Source organism: Mirounga leonina, unplaced genomic scaffold, assembly GCF_011800145.1.
Source record: "Mirounga leonina isolate KUSES-001 unplaced genomic scaffold, KU_Mleo_1.0 Mir_127, whole genome shotgun sequence".
Lineage (NCBI taxonomy): Eukaryota > Metazoa > Chordata > Mammalia > Carnivora > Phocidae > Mirounga > Mirounga leonina.
The window spans coordinates 57,351,113-57,364,557 of NW_023270316.1; the positions used below are offsets into that span (position 1 = coordinate 57,351,113).

Sequence of the window (13,445 nt, forward strand, 5' to 3'; positions counted from 1 at the left end):
CATTCCATTCACCATGGCTTTCTTCAACCATTAAGTGAGTTTTATAAAGATGTTTATGTCTAGGCCTAACATACACTCTGATAACCTGAAGCTAATTTCTTTTGCCTTCATTTTCCTTAGGAAACTCTTACTCATATCAGTGAAAGTTTATTTTTAAATATGGGGGGAGGGGAATAGAAGAAAATTCTCCTTTGGGATTAATATTCCATTTTACAGTTTTGAGTTAAGCCATATTTAGTCATGCTGATAATTTGCCATAAGAATGTTATTTCCCCCAATTGCTCCAGACAACTTACAGCTCATAAGTTCCCTACCTTCCATTCAGTACGCTGTTGTCACTTTGATCCCCTAAAGTGCAAGGACATTTTTCAATGTCCATTATGAAGCAGCTAGGAGATCCCAACAGTTCTTCTAATAAGAGCCTAAAGGTGACTGATTTCATAAAAAATGGGATGCTTATGACAGAATTGTAAGTCTGGCTTTTCAAAGCACCTGCAGGTAATTCACAAATGGTCTCACTGAAAAGCGACATATTTGTTGAAGGAAATTGTCCTGAAAATGAGACACAATACCTTTCCCCCCGACCCCTCTATCTCAAGGGGGGGGTTAAAACAACAGTAACAGAAAGATATTTTTTCATCATCAATTGAGATAATTATTCCTGACACTGTATCCTATATTCATTTTCACTACCCAATGAGAATTAACTTTTCACCACTAGAAATACATTTTATAATGTCCCTTGGTTTCTTTAAAATCGAAAGCTTTTTTCCAAGCAATTTAATCAATAGATTGTGTTTGTTCTACTCAATTTCAACTCTATTTCCATTTCTTAAAATTTCTTAAGTCATATCACCTATTATTGGAATATATTTTACTAACTTTCTTGCAGTGACATGGACATTTCTTTATCCTTTAGCATAATGACATATGATTAAATGTGGGCTCTATCTGAGCAACTACATGAGCAAAAAGATATTGTTTAGACACTGGATAAGTAAAGATTGTTAATGACAACTGACTCCCAACAGCCAATCTACTGACTATTTCAGTCACCCATTCATTCATTAAACATTTTTTGAATGTCTATCATGTATTTGACACTGTGAAAGTCACTTGGGATCCAAAGATAAATGGGGCATGATTTCTACTGTTAAGATGCTCAAGGCCTATTAGAGAGTAAGACTATTAAGGACAATTGTCCTTCAGTGTGATAAGTGCTACTGCAGAAGAATGCAGTGTTTCTGTGGGAACACACTGGACGAGCATCTAACTAGCAAGATCAAGGAAGTATTATATAAAAAACACTTGACCTTGATTAGTAGGATTTAGCCATTCTTAGAGGGGGAGAAGAGGAAATGGGCATACCTGACCTGGGCAATAGCACCTGCAAAGGTCAAGAATTTACAGAGGCAATATACATGAACTTCAAGTGCATCTGAATGGTTTGGAATAGAAAGTAAGAAAGAAAAGTGAAAAGAGATGTGTCTGGAGAAGCATCGGAAAGGGGATGGAGAAAAGACTCAGTCCCAGTCTTGCCAACTCCAAACACTGGTGTTTCCACCATACTAAGCTGTTCAGAGTAAGTTTATGAAAAGCCATACATATCATACATGCTGGAGGAGGCTGGAGGAGGCAGAAGTCACTGTAGGTTGATTCAATCATGGAAGACTCTCCATGGAGTAAGAAGAAATTGCACTGCATCGTGTTCATGTTGAACAGCTGGGCAGTGTCATGGTACGTGTGTTCCTGTATCATTTGTCCCTTTCCCCCTGGATCATGTCCAATAGCATATAATAGGCTCAAGTGCTTACCATCTTTAGAAAATCTTCCTTCACCCCACATCCCACACCTCCTCCCACTCTACCTTATCTCTCTGCTGCTCTTCCTGTGTAATTTTTTGAAGGGTCTTTTACACCAGATAGTCCCCAGTCCTTACCTCTAGTTCTATCCTCAACCAGTCTAGTCTGGCTTCTCACCATCAACTTTAGGAAACATCTCTTGTCAAGGTCATTGATGCTGCCATGGTTACCCCACTAGTCAATAGCATTGGAAATACTGACCACTCCTTCCTTCTTGAATAACTCTTCTCTCTTGGCTCCTTTGACCTCATCCTCTCCTGGTTTTCCTTCTAGTTTCCATTCTAATCTGTCAAACACCTTCCTACCCACTCCCTAAATGTTGAGAAACCTAAGGCGCATTTCTCCATTCTCTACTCTCTCTCCATAGATAATCTCAACAATCCTTCTGGAGTTAAATGTAAGTGTTAGGCTATTGACTCTGAAACTTTTACCTCTAGTCTACACCTCTCTGAAATCAGAGGCAATGTCTAAATTCTTACTTGACACCTTCACCTGGATATCCCCTAGGCAACTCAGATTAATATCCCCAAAGCAGAATTCATCATCTCTCCATTTGCCCTCTACCCCCAGCCTTACCTATCCCATTAGCTGTTCACCCAGGAAAATCATGGAGAGTAAGAAGGAACAAATGAAGACAGAAAGCAGCCAGTTTATAGAGGACCAATGATGGAAAAGATAAGATTCAGATTAAAGATGGTATATTAGATAGACTATCAATAGCTGCTATAACAAAGAAGCCCTAAAATTCTAGCGACTTAACACAAGAGAAGTTTATTTCATACTCATGGCACTGTCCAAGTGTTTGTCAACTGTTTTCACAAGTTAATTCAAGATACAGTCACCCTCTGTTCTGTGGCTCCATCATCCCCTTGGGCCTTGGAGTTCTTTGAATCTCAGCAGAGGTCCTGAGAAGAAAGGGCAAAGAATGCACGATCATTTCTTAAAAACCAAGCTAAGAAAAGAAGCATATAACTTCTGCTCGTGTTCTATTTGGGGAAAACTAGTCATACAATCCTACCTTGATTCAAGGGGCCTGGGAAGTGTAGTCTCTAGCTGGACACTTGCCCACTGTGGAAAGGGGAGCACAAATATGTGGTGGACAGCTAGTTCTCTCTGCTATAGCCAGCTAAACCAAGGAACCCAGGATTGGGGCTTATCTGAGGAAAATTAAAAATCTGAGGAGAAATTACAAATATAAAGAAAAATAATTTTTCATGTGAAGAAAGAAAAGAGTACTATGAGAGGATAAAAAAGAGAAATAAGATGTTAAAGTACAATATTTTTATGAGGGGATTTCTTATACCTTCCCTTGTCAGCTAACCTGAAGCTCCTGCTCTCTGGACTCCTGCAAGCTATATTTTTTGGGATATGAAAAAGGACAATCTCTCCATGAGACTGCCATGGGAGAAAAACTGAAAACTGGATTTCTCCTAGCTCCTGCGGTGTTTTTAAATGAATGTACACACAAATATGTTCTGACAGTTGCAAGAAAAGGATAAATAATAAAGTAGATCCAGAAAAAGATACTGTCACCTAATTGTTCTTTGCCACTTTCTTATGTTCCCTTGGGTGTCTGTTACAAATGAAGTTTTTAGTAAATGTAGTTTTCAAGGTAGCCTGACATCTTACCTAGGGATTTGGCAGCTTTGTGTAATGAGCTGCCAGAGAATAGGATGGCAGGTAATGAAAAATTGGTGCTCTAAACTCCCTTCCACCTCTTCAAATTTATGTTCTTACTATGCCGAAATGGGTCATGAACAAGAAGAGAACTTTATTCAAGTGTCGTGACAGATCAGCTGACAAAGTATATCCCTGGGTTGGAGGGGATAGGAAATCATGAAGTCATGACAAGGCATGGATCATAGAGGGAACATCAGGGTCACAGACACTGACCAGGTTGGTAGCCACAAGCCCTTCTGTTTCTGAGAAGTTTGGCTTTCCCACAGAATCAATGACCTGGGACACTGGCCACACCAGAATAAAGAACATAGACTGGAGAGGAATGGGTGGTGTCATGTCAGGTGGAGATCAGTAGAATCCCAAACTACAAAATGTAAGGATCTAAATCTTCCTTGGAACAAATATGCAGGGGGTAATTCAGCTCTAATGTGATGCTCTGTGACTGGTTAGAAATGAAAAAAAAAAAAGCTGTTGACACTTTTCCATAAGTTGGGGTGCTTGTGGGACATGTTCTCACCCACTTAGTTGCCAAAAAGACTCCCAACTAGGTTGCCAATGAAACAACCTAGAAATCAAAGGCATGACTTAAATTATTAAAACCTACTAATCCAAAAAGGAGAAACTCTGATAGTTTGAATAGGTTTCCACTGACACTGGCAATAATTATCTCAGGGTAAGTGAAGAATTAAAATCTTTTTTCATGTCGTTTATGAGCTGTGACACCAGGTTCATGTCACTGTATTCATTATTAGTTTAGACCCAGAACTTTTTATTGCACAGTAAATTCTGTAGCTTCATGCTTTCAGTTTATCAATGTATATATGTATGATTTATAATGTGTATTACACTCACACATAACAAATGTGTTAATGATCCCCTCTCCCCCACAAATAATCTATGTTCTATTCCACTGCAGTGTCAGAAGATGGCATAAGAATAATCTCTTGGTAGGAAAATCTGACATTTTACTAATATTCAGTGCTACTGGCAGCTTGTTATTTAAATATGGTCATGAACGTAGAACGGAAAGCTTTTGCACAGAAGGCCACCCTATTCAAAGGCTATTTCCCAGGAATCTAGAGAGCATTTACATGGGGCCTGGGTAGTCAGTCTTTAACTAAAATGAGTTAAAGGATGATGTCTACAGCCAAACACCCTTGCTTAGGCCAAGTAGAAAACTTGGTATATTAGATAGATGGTGTGATCTGGTATCTTCCCAAGTCCCACCTACTTAAAATTACCTGCCTCACTGGTCTAATAATCTCTGCCCTTCCCAACTACTCAGTCAAAAACCATCACCTTAGAGTCATTTTTCTGTTTAGACAGCAAATATACAGCCAATATCTCCAGAGGAAGAGGGAAATGGAAGTCCAAACCCAAAGAAGTCACTTTGGTTGTTGACAGAGAAGACACAGAACCACCAAACATGTATCATGGACCAAAGCAAATCCTCATAAGACTCATCATGCAATAATGGGTGAACAAGAGGTTCTCTTTTCACAAGGTAAGGAAGGCAGGAAAAGTGGCATGAAATTTAAGGAATCCTTACCTTTTAGGTCTCCTCTCTTAGAAAAACAATGGGACCTGACATGAAGTGGAAATTAACTAACTTTACTAAAAACAAAGGGCACCCATTCCTCCAGCATCCAATTCCTCCCCCTGACAGTCCCCTCCTCCTTTTCCTATCCTTACCCCCAGATCCTCAACCTACTCTCATTTCTATCCACCAACTTCAACATATACTAACTGTAGAAAAGAAAAAGATCATAAATAGTAGAAACTGCCAATATCCATTCATCCTTTTCTTCTCACGTAGAGAATCCCAGCGAGAAATATTCATCTCCCCAGACCCTATTTCACTGAAGAACACCATGGAACTTAGTTCTGAATGATAAGAGCAGAGTAAGGAAGCTCTTGTTTTCCTGATAAAAAGGATTTGTTGTCATAATGCTTCTACTCCTTTCTTTCCCCCTTTCTGCTAGAATGGAGGCACAAAGATGTATTTGGGCAAAAAGTCAATAGAACTTTGCTATTGTCAAGAGTAGGAAAACCATGGCCTAGGGGTAGTAGCAGAAGGCTGGAAGGTGCCTTGTTTTTTAAAGTTTCCCTTGAGGACCCAGCTTGGACTGCAGACTAATTGTTCTAATCTTCAGACTAATTGTTATATAAAAACAATAAAGCCCTTTTGATTAAGATATTATACCTGTTTATGCCACTAAAAATTAATCTTGTCCAATATGTCCACTTGACAGTGTGAAAATTTCCATGAGAGAAGACACATAATTAAATATCAAGGAATAATGAGAGAGGTGCCCAAAGATACATGTCTATACCAATTTAGGAGCTGTGGCTAATGGTTTGGCAGGATGGTCAGGGATTTGGAAGGAACAAGATTAGAAAATTGGTGGCTAGGAGGTCTAGGAAAGAGGTATGTAGACAAACATTTTTGAATGGATCTCAGAGGAGGATTTTAACGTTCATGCAGTTTGGATGGCTACTCCATAGAGACTAGTCAGCCTCTTTCCCCAGCCACCCCTGCCATTGCCCAACAGGCTTGTGAGCAAAAAGGCCATGGTGGCAGGGAGAAGGTTATGCATGGGTTCAACAATACAGACTTCCACTCTTCAAGGCCAACCTGGCTACAGCTACTGCTAATACCCAATCTGCCAAGAGCCAGCAACTATGTGAATGAACTTGGAAGCAGATCTTCTCACACTCAAGCCTTGAAATGACTACCTCCCCAGCCAACAACTTCACTGTAACCTCATGATAAACCCCAAGATAGAACCACCCTGCTAAGCTGCTTCCTAGTTTCTAACTCACAGAAACTCTGATATAATAAATGTTTATTATTTTAATCTGTTAATCTTGGGATAGTTTGTTACACAATAGTAGATAACATACACCTAGCATGAAAAACACTGTGACCAAGGAGTCCCAGATAACCTAGATGAGACAGTGGTAAGGAATTCCAAGAGATGTACTCACTTTTTTTTTTTAATTTTAGTTTTCTGTCTTGGTACTTTTTCTTACATTATGTGACAGATAGAAGCATGCTTTATGGTTATAGTTAAGTAGTTGATTTCCAAAAATTGCACTTTGGAATGTGCAAAAGTTCCTCTAAACTGTCAACATCTAGATATAAATAACATTTGCTATTATTTCCCCAGAAGATTATATGTAGATGTTGACAGTTTAGAGGAAGTTACCCTCTAAATACCATCCCCTACACCTGTTACCTATCACCCAAAGCACCATAACTGATGATAGGAATGTATAGAAATAAAAGAAGAGAGTGGAGGATCAGAGACATAGGAACAGCTGTGTGACATCTCTGACCAAGTAACAGCTATGAAAAATGAAAATTTGTGACGGCTATTACAGTTAAAATTGAGAATTCATAAAATTGTGACAAAATCAGGATGAACAGGAACATCTCAGCTTCTAATTCTTTCTCACTCTGATTGATTTGCCCTTCCTGTGGAACAGAGTGCAACCACCTCTGAGTGACCAATGGACTCTGACCTGAAACCAAACCCAGCTTCCACAGTTCTTTTAATCAGGAATAATTTTTATTCATGTATCAGTCCCCAGTTAGCTGACACTCAAATAGGAACCACAATCACTATCAACAGATTTATTTCGAGGTATAAATCTGTCTTTTTAATTGCATTTTTTGTTGTTGTTGTTCAGAGAAAGATTAATTCTGTGACCTTGCAATATAATTTTCCTCTTTGATTTTCTAACAGAGAAAATAGGTCCTTGGAGAAATCATCACTACAGACAAGTTTCTTTTATCAGAAAGCTATTTATTCTCCTTTCTTTCCCATCTAGTAAGATACAGATCTTATACCACATTAGCTCCAGAACTGGAGTCTTTATCTCAAGTCTTGAAGATTTAATCTATTTCATTTTCCATCTTAGGTCTGCAATTATTCACTACAAATCACTTGCAAATAACCTTTGGTCACTTTATTCACTTCTAGATGTCAAGAGATCACTCTCCTTTTTACCTTAATACTATCCTACAGGAATTTACTTTAATTTCAAATGATGCACATTCTTCACTGAGGCAATTGTCACATCTCTTCAAAGAATGTGTTAAACTACCCATTGGCATGACTTTCAGATCTAGGGGTACCAGTTGCTAGTGAGCTAAAATCAATTTGCCAGGTAATGAGACAATCATCTTTGCCCATTTTCCTAATTAATATCTTCCATATTTAATGGAAATTCTGACCTCACCTTTCTGTCTTCCTCTAAGCAAGTGATTAAAGACAAAACATTGACCCTGGGTCTCTAAGACCCAAACTCTCCAAACTTCACTCAATCTCATCTGTCCTTGGTCTATTAGAGATTGATTGGTAGAGGCCCTACAGCTACACTACCAGCCAAGGCAGCTATAGAATTAGTAGTTAAGATAGGAAACCAAGCAAATAACATTGCTTCAAAGTCTGGAACAATGTCTGAGTTAGGAATCACAGGAGAGGGAAAGCACTAAAGAAATGTAATTTCTGATTTCATTTAGCTTATGCATATAAATGCATGGTGTATTCGTTTCCTGAGGTTGTAGTAACAAATCACCCAAATTTGGTGACTTCAAACAACAGAAATTTATTCTTTTGCAGTTATGGAGGTCAGAGGTCTGATAACAAGGTGTCTTGGAAGTTTGTACAGGAGCATCCCTCCCTGCCTCTTCCCAATTTTGATGGTTCCAGGCATTCTCTGGCCTGTGGCCATATCACTCCAATACCTGCCTCTGTGGTCCCATTGCTTCCTTCTCTTCTCTGTGTCTTTTCCTCTTTTGTCTCAAATATCCCTCTTTATCTTGTCATTGGATTTAGGATTCATCTGGGTAATCCAGGATGATCTCCTAATCTCAAGATCCTTACCTTAATTACATCTGCAAAGGCCCTTTTCCCAGTTAAGGTAACATTCACAGGTTCCAGGAACTTGACATGGATATCATTTTTCAGCTGTCCACACATGAGTATATGGATAAAGGTGAGGACATACACTCAGGGGAATCTATTTTTGGTGCTGGATAAAGAATGGGATATTGGATCAGTAAAATACAACCACAGCAGTTGAGCATTTGTTGATATCTGCTTTGTACTCATCGTGTGATTCTGTAAAAATGCAGAACTTTAAAAACTTGGTTCAGGAGCACCTGAGTGGCTCAATCAGCTAAGTGTCCAACTCTTGATTTCAGCTCAGGTCATGATCTCAGGGTCATGAGCTCAAGCCCTGCATTGGTGGAGTGCTCAGCAAGGTAATGAGACAATCATCTTTGCCCATTTTCCTGCTCAGCAAGGAGTCTGCTTGAGATTCTCTCTCTCTCTCCCTCTACCCCACTCCCCTATTCTCTCTCTTTCTCCCTCCCTCTCCAAAATAAATAAATCTTTTTAAAAAATTAAAATAAAAACTTGGTTCAGTTTCAAAATGCTAGAATAGAATAAAATACATTTGATGGTAGCACCCTGCTAATGTACAGAATAAAAAGAGCATGTGGGCACATGAGTCAAAAAGAATTGGGATGCCTATGTGGCTCAGTTGGTTAAGTGTCTGCCTTCAGCTCAGGTCATGATCCCAGGGTTCTGGGATGGAGCCCTGCATCTTCTCCCCCTGCCTGTCGCTCCCCCTGCTTGTGCTCTCTCTTTCACTCTATCTCAAATAAATAAACAAAATCTTAAAAAAAAAAAAACTGAGTTTAAATCCTGGCTATATTGAACTCCAGTCATGTGACCATGGCCAAGTTAATTTCTTTATTTTTTAATAGCAAATAAAGATAATAAACCTTTTGGTTATAACAGTAGCTTGGAGAGATGCATGGAGAGGTAAACTCACCACTGAAGTAGAGCCTAGCCATGGTCCATGGGAGAAAAGGGATTTAATAAAGATTTAACACCTATTCATTAGCACTCTTAGGTATATTATACTTTTGACTTTATTACGTCTTCACAATAATGCTAAGACATTGCTTTGTTATCCACACTATATAGGTGAGCAGAAGAGGCTCAGAAAAGGTAAATAACTTGCCCAAAATCTGTTATTGATTAATACAGCTGGAGTCCAAATGCAGATCTTTCTGACCACAAAGTCCACTGAAGTGAGGAAAACAAATGATAAGGATGTGTTGACTAACCTTATTGTGGTCATCATTTTTGCAAAAACTAGTTATTACATTGTACACCTTAAACTTACACAATATTTAATGTCATTATATCTCAACAAAACTGGGGAGGGGAAGAGATTGTAAAAATCCCATTTTGTGCAATCAGTGGGAGCTGCATGCCCAGGTTATGGGTAGAACATAATTCTCACTTGGGTCAGGGAGGAGAGTAAGGAAGGACACAAGGGCATTTAAAGCAGTGATAAGGACTTGAAAACCTAAATCAGTATCTAAAACTGGTTGGTGTCTAAAATAAAGAATTAGGGGCATCGGGGTGGCTCAATTGGTTAAGCATCTACTTTCGGCTCAAGTCAAGATCCTGGGGTCCTGGGATCGAGCCCTATGTCAGACGCCCCTTGGCGAGGAGCCTGCTTCTCCCTCTCCTCCCAGCTCATGCTCTGTCTCATTATTTTGGTATCTCTCTCTCAAATAGATAAATAAAATATTTTTAAAATATAAATTAAAAAATAAAATAAAATGAAGAGTTAAATGTGAGAGCTTGGGGAAAAATGAAAAATAAATAAGGCTTATAGATTAAAGCTGTCTAAAATATTCATTCCAGTATTTACTCAGATGTCACCTGAGACATGTTGACCATGTTCCGTGTATAGTGAGAGGTCCAGAGACATGGGAGAGAATAGGTAAGGCACAGATACTGCCCTCAAGAAGCAACTGAAAGTATACCAAGTCAGTCATCTGAAGGCTTGGCCATGAGGCAAGAGGAGTTCAAGCTAGCATCAAACTAGGAACCTCCTAGTTATCTTCTATCTCAAATCTGAGTAGCTAGGAGTAGAGGGGTACTAAATAGAGCCACAGATTTTATATTTTTTTCCCATTCCATAGGATCGTCCCACCTCAACCAGAACCTGCTGCCCAGTCTTTCAGCTAACTCTACCTTCCCCCCCAACCACTTACCACCATTCTGGAGAGAGGAACTAAAACACTAGAATGTCTGACTTCTAGCCAGTGAGCCAGGCAATCTCACATACTTGCCTAGTGCTTGCCAGTCCCCTTGGGAGTGTTAAACAGCTACTGGTTTTTCTCACATGGAGGCCAGACCCATATGTCAGTCAAGATGGGGGTGTCTTTGCCCTTTTGTGATTCAAGCCAATTATTTGGGTACTGACACGAGCCTGGATTTGATTGAGGTTTTTTCACATTTGTTCAGACTTGGCTGTAAGGGACAGGGTACCTGCCACTTCTGTCCTGATGCTTTTTCTATTCCCATTCATCTGGCCCTCTCACAGCATGCTGCCTAGTGGAAGTGAGTGGAAGTGTGTACCACGTGCCTGAGATACACAGGGAGTTATATAACAAAGTGCATGAGCAAGGAGCTACCTAATGAATGAATGAAATGAGCAGGGTTGTGTATAACAAACAAGTGAAAGGAACAGGAAGGGGAAAGTCTGGAGGTCTCAGTGAGGGTAGAGAGCTAATAAAGGTGGAGGCAGGTACATGGGCTATGGCAGAATAAGATTGCTGAATTTAGAGGGTTGTATTTCCTTACATGTCCCCATCTGCACATTAATGAGTCAACTTCCATCATGTATTTGGAGAATTATTTTTTTGTCAAATTATTGTCTTAGGTCACCTAAGATAAAGGTGGGGTCAGCACTCAAAAGAGCAAGTATTCCTGTGATTTAAAAAATAAGCTATTCCCAAGGAGAGATGGATATATTAAACTGTTCTGTGCATGCTCTACTTGAACATATTGATTCCTTGGATGGGTGTTTTTCCTACAATAGTAGAGAAAGTGGCCCCAAGATTCCCAGAATCAATCATGGCAAATCTCAATAGTGCGTTATTCCAGGAAATGCTCTAACAAAGGATTCTTTCAAATGCAGTCTCAATTGCCTAAAATTTATTCCTACCCAATGCCCTGGTACCTTCTGTGATTCTGTGTCAGTGGTAATTTTCTTCACTTTATAAGCTTTATTATTAACAGAGCCAAATCCAAAGAGGAAGCAAAACAGGTACAGGGTACATCTCTCCTCTCATATTTCACAGAGTGTCCATATAAATCACCCAGACAATGACACATAATTACAAAACAATATTTATAGCTAACCCCAAAGTATTCAATCCAGTTTATGGATTAGGCTCTCCTGCCCCATTACTTTACCTATTTTCTTTCCATTTCAGTGTTTCTCATCATCCCCAAATATTAGATTAGCAAGAAACAAAAATAAAACTCAGATTAGTCTGTGAAAAACTTAGTGTCAAAGAAGATGGTTGGTAAGGATTGAAGCAATTGACATTTTTGGATTAGCATAAATTTCTACCATCCATGCTTTCCCTCTGTTCATCTGTGTTTGCTAGCATAGTCGTGCCTTCCAGATTCTCCACAAAGTGAGTGCTTACCCATAAGGCTCTTCTCCATTTCTAGGGTGAGGCCATGGTGAAATGACATGACTCGATATGCAAAATGACAGTTGGGCTAGTTCCACAAGAAAGCCAGAGGAACAAGAATGGACCCATGCCCTGCAATCCCAAGGCCCACAGACTATATGAAAACCACACCCAAAATGTACCCCCATCCCAATCTGCTGAAATGCCCTGAAGGCTTCCATCAAGAGACATTTCCAGGGGGAGCATCTAGAATATGTCACTCAAGGTGTGTCAATAACCTTCCCCCCTCCTTGGGAAGGACAGCACATTTATTCAACACAAATTTAAAATATTTCATCTTTCCTGTTTCTTTCTTTAGCATTTTCTGGCAAGCGGATCTGAGGGTGAACTTTAAAGTGTGATTTGATTACTGATACTTTCTTGGATTTTTACACTGGTTTCCAGACATTGCTTTGTTCTGTTGCCCTGTGCCCTCTGAGTCTGGTGGTGATTTGGACCTGACTCACTTGCTATGTAGGGGGACATAGCATGATGTGTAAAAGACACATCTAAGCCAGTCTTAACGAAGAAATGACAAATGTGATCCAGCAAGTAACATCCTGTTTCACCTATTTTTGCTTATAAAAAATGAGGACAAAAATGATGGTCATAATAACTGCCTTTTGGCATTTCCCAAGAATTTGTCATCTATAAGATACTGTGCCAAGTTCTTTGTGGTTTATTATATGAGCTGATTACAATAAGACACAACCAGGAAACAGTGCTATTTTTCTCCCATTACTGGCATGCTCCAGCAAAGCTTCCTGTCCCCTCCCAGACAACATCTCAGGCAGCCCTTGTCACTTTAATTCACTTTAAGACTCACTCTCAGGTATTAAAAAAATCAGTAGAATCATATCAAACAGCAATATCATATCTTATTAACAGTTTCTTCCTTCTCCCTAATCCAGTTCTGGCCCATGGGTCAAACACCTACCATTAGGTACCAGGGTACATGATCTGGTCTCTTATGCCTTTTCCACCTTTCATTTTCTATCTTTGCACACTTACAGACTCAGAGAGGCAGTGGGGAGAGGGAGCAAACTACAGAAGATCTGCCCTGAGATCACCGTAGCCGGATATCAAGCCTTCAAGTAATATAGGTGTCCATCTTTCAGAGCCTCCCTGCCAGCTCTGAACTCAGTACTGCCCAGTTCTCTGACCTGGCCCTGGGCAATCTGGGCTGCCTCTTTCAATCTCCCCCATCTCCTGTCCTCAGCAGTCCAGCCTCAGCCCCTAGTTGCTGTTGTCTCCTTCCCATTGCAGGTAGCCTTTTGGGGGAGGATCACTTGAAGATGGCTGAGGCCCTGTTAACTTCTACTGGTCATGGCCATGGGAACACA

General features: G+C 39.8%; 1 long non-coding RNA gene across 3 annotated transcripts in view; it reads right to left on the reverse strand.

The window, feature by feature from the left end:
• LOC118009428 overlaps positions 1-13,445 on the reverse strand; it is a 572,526-nt gene that overhangs the window by 381,798 nt on the left and 177,283 nt on the right. For all 3 annotated transcript variants that reach the window (XR_004678925.1, XR_004678927.1, XR_004678926.1), the window contains one exon: positions 2,645-2,767. This is a non-coding gene — a long non-coding RNA (uncharacterized LOC118009428). The remainder of the gene's footprint in view (positions 1-2,644; positions 2,768-13,445) is intronic.